The sequence below is a fragment of the Copidosoma floridanum genome, unplaced genomic scaffold, assembly GCF_036245765.1.
Source record: "Copidosoma floridanum isolate Cflo_tuat_1 unplaced genomic scaffold, Cflo_Japanese_pri ptg000030l, whole genome shotgun sequence".
Classification (NCBI taxonomy): Eukaryota; Metazoa; Arthropoda; class Insecta; order Hymenoptera; family Encyrtidae; genus Copidosoma; species Copidosoma floridanum.
The window spans coordinates 40,455,446-40,470,994 of NW_028321907.1; the positions used below are offsets into that span (position 1 = coordinate 40,455,446).

The 15,549-nt window shown below is 30.2% G+C and overlaps 1 pseudogene; it reads left to right on the plus strand.

Annotated features, from left to right (window-relative positions):
- LOC149373632 (uncharacterized) lies at positions 1 to 1,103 on the plus strand (annotated as a pseudogene).
- Positions 1,104 to 15,549: the final 14,446 nt, after the last annotated feature.

The window sequence follows — 15,549 nt, forward strand, 5'->3', positions numbered from 1 at the left end:
ATGAAGGATTGTCTCGAGGATTTTGATATTAATAATTTTCTACAATTATTAACCGTGCATTTACAATATAAGCCTCATTTGATTATACTTTTATGTGCGGGTCTCGTATCTCAGATTCCAATAAATTAAAAACATATTCAAATAATTTATTTGTCACCAGAAGGAAATGACCCAAACGCAGTTAGTCATTGGGTAACTTCTTACTATGACACAAATAATATATATGTTTTTGATTCGATGAATAGCAAAGTACTACACAAAGATTTAAAAAAAGCCTCAGAAATTTTACATTCTTATTATTTTCAGAACGATAAAAATGTTATATTTCCGAATGTTCAACAGCAAACGAATTGTACAGATTATGGTATTTTTGCTATTGCTTTTGCTGTTTCTTTACTGTGCAAAATAAAACCACATGCTGTTCGATACAACACTCATATGATGCGTTTACATTTATTGCAAATATATATCAATAAATACATTGAACATTTGCATGTTCTTTTGTATTTATCCCTAATAATATTCCACCAAGACATTTTTATGATAAAAATATTATTATCAAAAATGATTGTCTTAACGATAAACATATAGATTATTTTCATAAAATATAGCAACAACTATCTAAATATAAACCATGTTAAATGCTATATCTAAAAAATCTTGACAAAATATCAAAAATAGATAAATCTAATAAGCAAATACAAATTTTGTTTTAGCGTGGTTCTACAATTGGTCATTTTATATGTTCATATTATGATACGAATAATTTATTTGTGTATGATTCACTCAATAGCACAAAATTACATAGTGATTCCATTGCGGTTCTATCAATTTCATCCTATCATCCTTATTGTTTAAATGAAGAAACAACATCTGTAATATTTAAAAAAGTTCAATCACAAGGAAATGCAGTGGATTGTGGAGTTTATTCCATAGCTTTAGCTGTAACGCTTTCATTTGGTTACAAACCTGAGACAATGATATATAAACAGAATGAAATGCGCAATTATTTGTTAAATATCTTTGAGAATAGAACAATACAACTGTCTCCATGTTTTAATATTATCTGCACCTATTCTTCACAATTTTCTCGCAACTATTGAATTGAAACCGGAGCTACAACACATGCGGCAAATAATAATGTCTTACAAAACAGAAAACGACCAATAAATCAAGTTTTTCATAGTAATGAAAAAACAAATCTACCTAGTCATGGACTTAAAAGAAAGAAAAAATATTATCAGAATAATAGGGAAAAGATTTTAGCAAAACAAAAAGAAAAACGTAAATTTAAGAAATCAAAAATTGTATGTAATACTCAAACTAAAACTAATAAAAGTATGAAAAACATAGTGGACCAATATACACCAGTACAAATATTTCAGGAAATTGAAAAAGAAGAATTTTTTGAAAACGTTGAAAATTTATCTCCTAATAAAAACAAATTGAATTCACGGACAAGTATTACACACAATTACAACAATGAAATCGATTCTCATTATGAATCTGACTGTCATAACTTTGAAAGTACTACATCTTATGCAAAGTCAAATAATAATCATAGTTCTAAATGTGACAGTACCAAAAGTTCAAAGCATAAAAATCATTACAAAATACACAAGGAAAGCATATTACTTTATAAAAACAATTATTACACATTAGATAGACAAGAAATATTAGATAAGAAAAAAAATTATTACAAAATCAATTTCCATAAAATACTAGTATTTCAAAAGAAATACAACAAAAAAATCAAAATAAGGTGCTTGAAAAAATTAAATTGTCCACAGCCAACAAGATAAAAAAGAAATACAATAAAATTAATGTAGTAAGTAATACTACAAATACATTGATAAAAAAAAACTGAAGAGTTTGTAGAAAAAATCATCATGAAATTGGATCTCTCATTTCCTGCTGATAAACGTAGAATGAAAGCTGAAAACATAGTATCCACTTCTATTTATGTACGAGATAACTTCATGAATAAAGCAAGAAAAGTATTAAAAAATCTTCAAAATAAAATCGAACTATCCGTAACTCGATTGGGGGATATTTCTACTATGGATAATATAGATTGTGCGTTAACTGCTTAATGCGGTATACCTAAACATACCTCTTCTTCAGAACCATATTTTTTAGATGCTGCGTATGATTTTGGGCTTGGTTTGTTCAACAAATATAACATCGATTCTAAAGTGACTATAAATGATAAAGGGCAATCCACTAATATTTTACCACTTATTGAAGTAAAAAATATAAAACATAAATCATGGGAGTGTAATGGTTTTTGTAAAACCATTGACGTTGATATATTAAACGAACTTCAACTGCTTCTTTTGGAAACCCTTAAATTGAGTTTCAGAAGTTCATACAAGTTTCTTTTATTCACAGATCAATGTTTGGTTACATCTCACGACATTGATAAACTAGGCCATCCCAGTATTTGCTACGATCAACCGTTATTGTGCACTTCAAAATTTTTAAAATTACAAGTGTTGTCTTTCTATTATCCTTATTTGCAAACAGTGAAAAGACTTATTTATGAACTCAAATATTCTTCAAGTTTTACGTTAAAAATAGAAAAACCTTTAATTGATGTGGATGTAGAGTTATTAAGAGATATTATTAAACAGTCTTAAAAAATTACGTTTACCAATTTAAAGCAATAAAGATATTAATGAAGTAAGCTTAAATGAATCAGAACTGAAACATAAATTTTCCGATGGCATTAAAGCATACACAAAAATAGTCACAGATTCACCTGAAATTTCTTGTATTTCGTGTGATGGATTATTTTAAGCGAGAGACACTCTCTCTTTTGACGATAAAAATGATAACAATATTGCTTTTGAACTACTTGGTATTGAATGTAATCTTTTGCAAAGAATTAATGAATTATATGCTTCTACAACTACAGCAGAAAGTTTTATTTGCAGGTCTTGTTTAACAAATTTGAAAAAGAATATCATGCCTTCTAATTGCGTTTTAAATAACCTTATGGTAAAAGAAATTCCAGAACAAATTAGAAGCCTTAATTTGCTTGAAAAAATTTTGATACAAAGAGCTAAGGCTTTTCAAACTATTACAAAAATGGATACAGTTATGAATAAAAATATTCCTCATTATGTAAAAATTGACAAAGTTACTGGCAGAACATTTCATTTACCTTTGCCTCTAGAAGAGACTTTGAGAAAGATATGTCCTGATACTGATCCTATAAATATAGAGCACGAATTATACATTTTGGTTCGGACCCATCCAACTAAAGCTAAAAAAATTTGGAAAGATTATATTGATATTAAAAAAGTATGGGAAGCTTTATATAGGCTAAAACAAAATAATTCGCTTTATACAAACATTGATCTTCCCTCAAATCCCAAAATATTATTGGATAAACTACATACACAATTAGAGTATAAACAAAATTACGAAAAAGTATTTGATGAAGTTTTAACTGAAAGAAGTGTAATAACAAATGAACCACAGATACGACCATTATTAACTCAAAAATTGAAATCTGATCCATATTATGAACATTACACGATTCATCCTCTACATGATAAAAAAAGAAACGAAACAGATACTGATTTGTACCAAATGTTGCAAGTTTCTGCTGCTGCTTTAGACAACAGAGGTAAGGATTCAGATCTTAAATGCTTTCCTGACTTGTTTTCTTATGGAGAATGTGGGCAACATGCACAGAGAGATCCTAAATTAAGAGATTTTGACTTTATCAAGAGTAGATTAGCATCTAAACTCTCACAATTCGAGTTAAACATTCAATATCTCTTATTTTCCTTGCATAATAACACAATGAGACAAATTAACGCTGGAATATTTCAAATGCCTAATATTATCAACCCAAGATATAAGTTTATGGTCAAAGATTTTTTGCAAATGTTAAATGATAATGAACTAGATAGTAATCTAGATACGATTTTTTCTCGTTAACCTGGTACTAAATCATATTGGAAAGAAGTTCGCAATGAATTGAACTGTATGGCTCGTGAAAATGAACCGTCTACTTTCTTTGTTACTTTAAGACCTGGACAGTGGATGTGGTCTGACCTTGGGTTGTACATAAAAAAAGTAAATGGTTGGACTGATAATCGTTCTATTAGTTCATTAATAGCTAATGATCCGGTTTCAACCGCTAGATTTTTTCACAATAAATTCAAGGCTACGTTAGCTTACATACTATCATCGTCAAATCCTATTGAAAAAGTTATCCATTATAACTGGGTTCGAGAATACCAAGGTAGAGGATCACCCCATTACCATTGCTTGTTTTGGATTAAAGATGCTCCGATTTATGGTACAAATTCGGACGAAGAAGTGCAAGAGTTTATTTTACAACACATAACATGTCATATTCCAGATAAACTAATTTCCCCAGAACTTCATCGTCGCGTTTTAATGTATCAACAACACAAGCACAATTATTATTGCATGCGCAAAAAAAAAGTGAAAAGTGGGTTTTCAAGTGCTTGTCGTTTTGGATTTCTGCGTCCTGTGACTGATACAATAATTTGAAGGGATTTATCTGTTGCCATTGCGAATCGTAGTAGATTAAAAAGCGAATCTCGATTTTATGATTTACCTCCGATGAAAGGTGAACAGAGTGTTAATGATTACATGTCTACTCTCTTAGTTATTCGAGAAGGAAATAATGATGCTCAATATATTAAAGAATCCTTCTATTTACTAACAAAATATGTAAGCAAATATGGAACAAAAAGTGAAAAAAGTAATGTTGATTTTTCTGATATTCAGTCAAATAAACCTTTGTTTAATCGTCTCTGGGCGTTTGCTGTACGTGCCTTGCAACATAGAGAATGTGGAGCAATAGAAGCAGCCGATGTTTTGTTAGGGCATCCTTTGCATAGTACAGATCCCGATACGATTATTAAATGATTGAATGTTAATATTGTGAGGGGTAGAAAACTAAAACCATTTAATGAGATCAAATATTTACCAGAAGATTCAACGAATATATTTTATGATTCTTTTATAGATAATCATTATCTTAACAGGCCAAAATAATTGGACCTTATGTACTTGTACGACTTTGCTAAGTGGTATGAGACTTCAAAGAAAAAAACAGTTTACAAAGCCGAGTATTACGAAATGTTAAATGGTTTGTATAGTAAAAAACGAAAGAAACCTTATCTAATAAATCACTATCACTTTAATCCAAATAATCAGCCAGAATCGTATTTCCATGCATTATTATTATCATTCAAACCTTGGAAAAACGTAAACGAAATAAAAGGTTCAGAAGAAACTTATTTTGAATCTTTCAGAAAACAACAGAATGTTTAAGCACAAGCAATGAAATATTATGATAAACGTATGGTTATACAGGAATCTATGGAAAATATGAATAAATTGATTCAAAATCAATTAGACCAAACTCAAACAAATACTTAATAAAATTTAGCTAATTTACCTGATGGTTGTGTTCCTATAAAAGTAGAAAATGCTATGAATGACTTTCAAGCTATTGTAGAAAAAGCTATAGTAAGTGAACAAGATTTACAAAAATCTGTTTCAAAATGTAATACAGATCAGCAAAGAGTTTTCCAAAAAATTACTTTAGTTATAGAATCGCAGAAAATATTTAAAATGTTTGTAAGTGGTGCAGGAGGAACCGGTAAAAGTTTTGTCATTGAAAATTTAGTTTCATGGAATAAAATACACCGAGGTCAAGATACTGCCGTTACAGCACCTACTGTGATTGCTGCGTATAATATCCAAGGTCTCACAATTCATAGATTATTACAACTTCCTGTCGAACATGTTGGTATAGCTGAGTATAAAGAATTCTCTGGAGCAGCCTTAAAACAAATAAGGCAAACTTTGAAAAACGTTGACTTCATCATAATCGATGAGATATCAATGGTTTCGAATATAACTTTCATGTATATTCATTTGCGTTTAACTGAGATATTTGATACATCTGATAAGGAAGACGGTTGGTTTGGAAAAATTAACGTACTTTTTTTTGGCGATCTTCTGCAACTCTCCCCTGTTCGTGAAGATTTTGTATTCGTTGAAATGAATAAACAACAAACCGATAAATACATTAAATCCATGATTACTTTTAATTTATAGTTGTTATTTGAGAACGATGAATTGACTATTTATATGAGACAAAAAAATTACAAAACTTATTCAGAAATTCTTTCACGCATTTAAAGAGGTTGGTTTAATAACTAATTTTATTGATATTAAAACAATAATTTTAAGTAATAAAAAGAAATAAATACGAAATTTATACAATAAAAAGTAAATCACATATATTTTACCTTGTCTTACCCCCTCTCATTTATGGTTACCTTTAAATTACACATAAATAATTTGAAAGTTCTATGTATATTGATTTCAAGTCATGTTCTGCGATAGGGACAATGACTGCGGAACAGTGCTGCCTAACTACTGCAGACGTTCCGCTTAATGTACATTTTGATCGCCTTCTAATTAATTACATTAATTTTTTAATTCTGCTTAAATTTTTATATAAAACAGCAACCTACGTTCAAAAACAGATAACCCACCATCATTGTTCGCAATTTTATGATTGAACGTTAAAAAAAATTTTTTATCTGTAATAAAGGTAAATTGATACCAAAATTCCTTCCGTGGTAGGGACATTTACCTTACATCACGACACATTTTCTATATATAAGTAACTGAAAGCTGTGAAAACCCAGCTACCTGGTTAGTTACAAAAATGCAGGGTCTTACCGTAAACTAAAGAAGTCTGTATAACAATCCAGAGTCAATTAGATTATTAAATAAAGAAGAGGAATTTTATTTTTTAACGCTGACAAAAGTCATATATGTTTAAAGTATACTAAAAATGATGAAAAAGTTGTCGATTGTTGCCATTGACAGGAAAATAAATATTGTTTATTACACTTTTTTAATGAATATTGTTCTCTGTTCAAACTCATTTATCATTTTTTTTAGTTGAGATATCAAGGCCCTGCACATAATAAATGTTCCCTTAAATACTAAGATTTTCCATAGTTCTTGACAATCTATGTAACTATGATGCGCATTTCGTCGTACAAGTTATTTTTACAAGAACTTGTTACTTCTTTTTTGAAAGAGTGGACGTAGTACCTTAGACAAAAGAAAATATACTTAATTTACAAAATATATTAAAGAAACTAGAATCAACTTATGCTTTGTTTACTCTTATAGATTTTGGCTTTTACCACTGGGTAAGTGGGCATCATATTTAAAGAGCATAACGTTTGAGAGAATGCTCTCAGTTAATTAGATGTATACACCATACACCAAATCAAATTGCTTAAAAGCAAGGGTAAGTTTTCATTCGATTTTGAAATATTATTTAAAAAAACTTAAAGAAACTATGCTTCTTCAAAAAATGTTGTTTGTATCAAATTATATGATGAATATTTTAAGACTGACCATTATTTACGTGTTCAAACAGTATACAAAAAATGAAGTGCAGAAAATTTAAGACAGTATTTAGATGTTTATCGAAAGACAAATGTGCTTCTACTACTAAAAGTTTTTGAAAACCTTAGAAGAAATTGAGGTATACGAATGAGAGGCTGCTTACTAGTTAACAACACCAGACGTTACATAGTTAATGCTCTGTTCAGAAAATCCAAAATGAGTTTAAATATGTATGTACACAAAAAGTTTCTTTCAAACATGAGAAAATAAATTCATAATTTTTTTTTACAGATTTCACTAAAACATTCAAAAATAAATTAATGAGTTTATTTTACAAACGTCACTAGATAACTATCTTCGCATCAACTGCAAAATGAGCGTACAATGATCAGTTTCAAAACAATAAGCGAAATATAATTACTTTTAGTTTTTATGATAGCGAGTAAGTAATGTTACTTCTATGACTGACTCATCGGTTTATAAAATAAATAAAGAATGTAACAGAGACAAACAAAAGGGTGACGATATTGGGCAAAAAGTAACTTGTCAAAAAGAAGTGAGTGGAAGAGACACTAGTACAGTAGAGCTACTTAGGCAGTGACATTAGTTTATCGACCGTTTAGTATTTGAAGTGAGGTGAATTGACCAACAACAACCTCACAAGAGAACAGGTGTACAGACAAAAGATTTTGAAGAACTCTTCTTAAGGAAAAGGGTTAAACACAAGGTATGAATTTCCTGTTTAATTTTTTATGGGCACGGTCCATATATAATTTGAAAATACATTTATGACTGTGAGCGTCCATCTGTAACCTTTATTTTTACAAGCATAAGGTATCATCTCTACAACATCTGCTTGCCATGTTTTATCCAAGTTCTGAACATCAAACTTTCGGTGGAGGTAGTTGCGTATTGCAGGTTTGTGAAGCTCTTCCACAACTGCTTTTATTCTTCCTACCTGTCTTCTGGAGTTTCTTCAGATATTTAATTCTTAATATCCCTAATTAAATTTATTTTATGCTGCAAATTTAATATTGTTTCTGAGAATACATCGCTTCAATTGCTTAGTAGTAGATACATTTTTTCTTGTTTATCTAAAATGAAATTTTTTTCTTTCTACATAGTTGTAAGATTTATAGCATCATGATGTTAAACAGCTGATGCTACGTAACACAATATTTCATTGTCTATGTCAAATTGACCATCTAAGGTGAGCTTATATCCAATTCAAGAACAACGTCAACTACCACATTCAGACTTAGCTGATTCACGTCTGAATACATCAATGCTCACTCAAAGACTGACGTTGAATCTAACAAGCAAGCTTGATATATATTATTAGCTTTACAAAGCTCCTTAACGATTAAATTTATTTTATTAATATGACTAGGATTAACTGTAGATCTTTCTACTACTAGCAATCTTAGTCGGTTAACTTATTTGTTAGGTTTGTCTCAGTGAACACAGTCCATTTTGCGTGTTTAGTTTAGCAGTTTTAAATTAAGGTATAGATCTCCCTTTTTTCTTTCCATGTGTAGGATTAACTGAAGCAATAACATCATCAAACTTTTGACTGTTGTATGAACGAATAGTCTTATTTTTATCAAATTTTCTTTGATGCACACTTGCAGTTTTCAAAATATGTTTGTATTAAGCTTATTTATCTGGTGTTACGTATGCTTTATCAGGATGCATCAACCTATAAGACATTGGATATTTTAGATTCTTTATTTAGATTTAATTAATTTTGAATAAAAGGGTAAATCACCAAGTGCATATTATTTATTTGTTTCCCTTCTTATTTTAAAAATTTGATGTAATTATTGCTCGTTTCTATCAAGTTTTGTTTATTATGAATTTATGACAAAGGTTTCCGTAATATTATGCTCTGAATTTTCATCATAATTACTTATTTTTAAATCAGTATCATAATCTCTAATAACACCATGGAATAGAAAAAGATCTTTAACATCATTGGAACTATTAGCTGATTGGAACATTAATATGTCAATATTATCTTTTGATTAAAAGGAGTTTAAAGGCTTGAAAGGCTTCTTACATTGAGATTTAAGGCTTTGCGCTAAATTTTTTCACTTATATGTTTTATAAATTATTTTATAAAGTGGATAAGTCATAGAGTTTGAAGTCTCACTAATATGCTTCTTAAAAATTTTTTACTCTACTTTTAACAATGGATGCTTACGTTTAACATCTTCTCTTTTTCTTGTAATTTGTTAATTTACACGTTTTTTTAAAAAATGCGTACACTTACTGCTTGATAGTGAACAAAATATAAATGTACACCTAATAAGAATGAGTGATATTTATTGCAAAGGAGTCAAATTCTCTCTGATATCTACCATTATCTATATTTTTATTGTCTATTACGACAAATTCATGTTTTCCAACTGCCCAACATTTTATGCATAATTTTTTGAAGTCATTATATTTTATATCAGTATTAATATGATTATTATAAATGCTTTTGAAACTTATATCATCTTGTTGAAATATTACTAACGGGTTTAAAGTATCTTGGACTTAACACTTTCGACTACATTATACGTCATCTCAGTTTGAACACAAATAAATCAACATGGAAAGGATAAATAAAATATTTAAGAGCATCTGAAGCATTAACACGCCAAAACGTACACTTTTTAAAAAGACTAGGCTTGAAAGTGATCATTGGCTAGTGTTTATTTGCATATTTTCCTAATGGTTTAAGAATGTAGAAAATTTTAAACATACAATCAAGTGTCTTATTTTACGAATCAATTGTGCCTTATCAAATTTATGCACATCAATCTAAATTTTGTTTCATCAGCAATTTATAATTGTAATAAGATTTGCATTTGTATTCAGCATTGAGATTCATTTCTCTTACCCTCACAAGGCATTCTACATATTAGTGGACGTGTAACATTAACAAATAATACTATGGGAACGCAACCTAAGTAATTTAACAATGCTTAAATAGACAAGTGCAAAAATGTTGGTACAATAACATAAACGAAAAGTTTGATATCGCACTTTTCAGGTCGAAGTTTATAGCTAGAAAACGGAGGATGGCTATACATTGCAGAAATAAACAAGTTGGTTGATGATTAAAGTTATTTTAATGGTTTAATACCTTTAAGCATGATACTTGGCTTTGCTAAGGACTATTATAAAGTTATAGTAAATTCAAAGCATGAATAAATTTTCATGAGATCAAGGAATAACTCAAATGCGGTCATAACAACAGCTGCTTATATTTGCGAAGACTTTGAAGTAACATTGACTTGCATAAATGGCTCATGCCTGACATGAGTGCATCACACAGACTTATCATTTGTCTACTTAACGTCATTGTGAAAAATAAGCCAATTTGTATGTGGTTTTGCAATTCAAAGAAGTACGAATATACTTTTTATTCAATACTTACGAAATATGCTTCGACGGTAAGAACATTAAATAAACTAAAAAGGCCATGCTTTGCTGTCTTAAGCTTTTAAACCACTTGTAAAGGTCAGAAAACTGCTAGTGATAGTAACTTTTATTATTGTTATATCATTAATGTTTAGTTATTTTTAAACTCTCAGTACTACCCCTATGACAATCTTGATCACAATATTAATCATAATCATTTTCTTATAGTCTACAATATGTATACAAATTCTTATAACGTCTATTATCGTAAGGAAGCAGAGCCTGTGATTATTAGAAACGGTTATATTACATTCATGCTTACTGTTACATACAGCTTATTGTTATTAATTGTAAAAACAATTTTATTTTGTAAGCGCACGAAAAAGTTGTATAAAAAAGTTTTCAAAAATGCTCCTTTTATGAAATATCGTTGATGGACCTAATACTGGGTTTATTGATAGTGACTCTGAAACTGATAATAATGTTATTGCCCAAAACAATGACCGTGTACAGGCAAAGGAGAAAACAGAAAGCATGCATCGTAGGGTTAAAAAAAAGGATATCTTGCAATAAGTGCCTTTTCATAAACTAACAAGAATTCTTATATAGCTTTAAATATCCCGTGATGATTAAGCAGTCAAAATCAAAGAAATATGGGCTTGTACTTTAGCAAATCACAATGTTTATGCCTCAGTAAGGAGGACTAAAATAGCCAAAAACTTCTTTGGATTACAAGGGAGTAGCTGTTTATAATTTTATTTTTTTAATTTTTTTAACTCACGCACTAGCAAAGCAGTGCATTGAGTTAAAAAGAATAAGCAGATTGAAATTTTTATTTTAAATTAAAATGTCACTGGTAAGTAAACTAATTAAGTAACAGGGTATTAGCTACTAAGGATTTTACTTCTTTAGAATGTTAATAATTCATCAACGCTGGCAAGTCAGTGGATCAGTTTGAATGGGATCAGCTGCTAGTTCTTTTATTTTGTTATTAAGTAAATGAACGTAGTTGCAAGTACATGTCTTGGGTTACGAGGAATCAGCTACTTAGACTTTTGTTCATTTCATACTTAAATAAATGCTTATATAAGCTGCTTGATGCTTATTTTCTTTGATACATGAATGATGACGCTGGTGAGTAAGCGTATTCGATCAAAGGGGATAAACTTATCGTGCTTCTATTGTTTAACTCACTAGCAAAAAGTGCTGGCTAGTAAGCACATTAGGTAACAGGTATTACTGGTTTATGATTTTTTGAAACTTCATATTTAAGTAATCGTTTAATCAAGTAAGCACGGTTTGTGAAATAAGATTAGATAGTAAGAGTTTTTTTTGTTAAATATTAAAATAAATGTACTATTAAGAATTTGTGTTAGATTTTTTGGAATCACTTACTTAAGTTTCTTATTTATTTAATAGTAAAATAATTGTACTATTAAGTGACGCGTCAGGTTATGGAGAGCTAGCTTTTCTGGCTTTTGTTTTTATTCTAGCAGCATTGAAATTGGAACTATAATTATGTATAACTGTTAAATTATAATATCAAAAATTTTAAATGTTATACAATACAACACAACTAGAATACAACACAATAAAAACACTCGTGGCAAAGCACGATTCATGCAGCCACATTACTAAAGCCTACAGCAATCTACTTGAGATGTGAGTCAACTGTTCTAATTTAGTTTTAAAAACGGCCCTTTAAGTAAGGGAAAGCAGTCACCACTCGAATACTCGTAGGAATACTATTCCACAGCCAAGCAACAGCAACAGTAAAACTGTATTCGTACATTTAAGTGCAGGTTTACGCAAAAATTATATCAAGAGGACTAGAAATAAGGTGCTTGAAGTTTTATTTACTCATGACCTAATTTCACGAGCAGGCGAGTAAGTGTGTCAGATTTAAAAAAATCTACTTGAGCTTTAATTTATTTAATCCAAAAAGAATAGCCTTAGCAAGTGACGTGTTTAGTTATGGGAGCTCAGCTGCTGAGTCTTTAAATTTGCTTTCATTTTAATAATATTTTAGCACCACATGTTGTAAAAGATTAACTGTACGAGATTCAATTTATTCGACATCTAGATAATCAAACTCGCAAGCAAGCGCATTGGCTAGCTGGGAATAGCCTGCTTGTGCACTTGTTCTGTTATTAAGTAAATAAGCGCGTTTGCTTGTGAGCGCCTTAGGATAAGCTGCTCGGTATTCTATTCATTAAAAATCTATCTAATTGCATTGGCAAAAAAAGTGTCAAGTGACAAAAAATTAGCTGCTTGTGTTTTTATGTAGTTATTCATTAAATAATTGTACTACCAAACAAGTACGTTAAGTCTTAGAAAATTAGCTACTCAGGTTTTTTTTTTAATACTTTATTACCAGCACTGGCTAGTAGAATCGTTGGTTCACAGAGGAGTAGCTGCTCATACTTTTATTTTATTTTTAACTTACAAAATACGCTAGCAAGTAAGAGTGTCAAGTTTTGGGAAAAAGCTGCTCGGGATTTTCTTTTTTGAATAATCAAGTTAAGGAGAGTAAGTTAAAGTTTAAGGCTATGGCAATAAATTACATAACTCACTTATTTTATTAAAACAAAAGATGTGTAAATTGAATGGTTACAAAAATGAAACAAACTCACGACAACACTTAAAAAAACAGATTAGTATCGCCAAACTAAATGATAAATAACGCTACTGACACAAAACTAAATAATACAAAACCTTAGGAATACTAAACTGTAATTGACATGAAAGGAAAGACGATAAACAGAAGCAAAATATGCACATGAACGTCTTATATTGATTGGTTTAAATCATTACCCGTCTACGCGAGTACACAGAGAGTTGGTTTCCTGTAAGTATACAGTGAACGAAATTCGTACACCTACAGATGGCGTGCCGTCCTCGCGAAATAGAGTGAATGTGCAGCGTACACTGAGATTTTTCGTGCATGCGCCCTACTACTGCGCGCTTGTCTGTGTTCACTGAGATTCCTCATGCATGCACCCTACTACTGGGCTCTCGTCTGTGTTCACTCGGATTTTTCGTGCCAACGACTGTATTCACTGATATTTCTCGTGCACGCAGTGAAGTAGTCAGTGAGGTAGTGAGCCCGAATAGTTATTTATGAGTTTATAGTCGATCATAACACATTAAGATTATATATGAATGTTTTTGTTCAAGTTTATGACCTCGAATAGTTTGTTGTTACCATGTGCAATCCATTCGTGCAAGAGGTTCTGTCGAATTGGAAGTTTCCAGAGTTAATTCCAGTTTTTCAAGGTAAACTATGTAGTGTTTAATGAAAATAAACCATGGTGTATAAAGAGACGTCGTCACGTGCGCAAAAACGTACGCGATATTGATGGGTTATTGATTTGCGCGTACGTTACGTACGTCATCCTTTTTTACACCCTCTTAATAAGTGTGTTTGCAATAAGTCCCTGCATGATTTTATAACTTCGTCTAAAGAGCATCTAATGTACAAGTTAATATTTGAAACGAGGTGGTGTATAGGTAGTGTTTAAATAGGTACACCCTATCGTGCACCCAGTCAATGCCAACCGTGCGCTGTACATGCTGTTTGTATAGCATGCACGAAATAATTTATTTAAAAAAAAATTAAGTCCTAAAAAATATAGCCAACAGCATGCTTACATGCTTACAGGCCTCATATAAGTAAATACCAAACGCAATGGCTCTCGTACCTTACGTATCAGTAATTAGATATACTGATTCTTGTATCCAAAACAGTTTTTGATCAGGCACATTATCATAATGTTCTAAATGACCGTTACATGTTACAGTAAATATTCATGTGTTTCTGCGTCTCTCCGGGCTTGTATATTTTTTATTCTGTAATTTATTTTAGTGTATAATTTAAAAACCATTATATGTTTATGAATTTACAGTATTTTTTTAATACTCCAATTAATTTGAAAAAAAATAGCAGTTGGCTTCAACAAACCTTGCTGTAAATAATTATCCAATTCTATCACACTATCATTTTTTTTAGTATATGGCATTCAAGAACAGAAATTTCGTTCATACTCTTTAGATGAAATCCAAAAATTCTTACCACCTGGCTACGAAAAAAAACAAGCATTCATAAGTAATTTCGAAATATTCAAAACAGTTGCTTGTCAACCAATAATTGCTGAAAATGACCAATTGATTGTCATTGATGTTGACAGTACTCAGATGCCCATTGACCAGCAATTATTAACAGACGATGTGACTGAAAAATCCATCTCATCGATTTCTACTAACTTACTATCCGTTGTTAATGAATCAGAAAATAAATCTTCTATAGAGTATGATACAACCACATCGAATTCAGATTTTTTTAATGAAAATCAATACGATAATGTTGATACGGAAAGTCAAGCTTGCGCGAATAAAATAGAGATATTCAAGAATTATGAGAAATATTACAGTCCTCGTAACTATATTTTTAATAATTAATATAAATTGCTACACTATTATCTTACAAATTTATTGTTATCAAATGACTTTTTTTTTTTTTTTTTTTTTTTTTTTTTTTTTTTTTTTTTTTTTTTTTTTTTTTTTTAAGTTAATTCACCATGAAAATCGCGCTTCGTAATTTTTTTTTAGTCGTGAAAAATAAATATTTGTATAAATTGCTGCATACAACGCCAGTTTATAAAGGTCAAATAATTTCATTCCATTATTATCAAACTCAAGATGTGATGC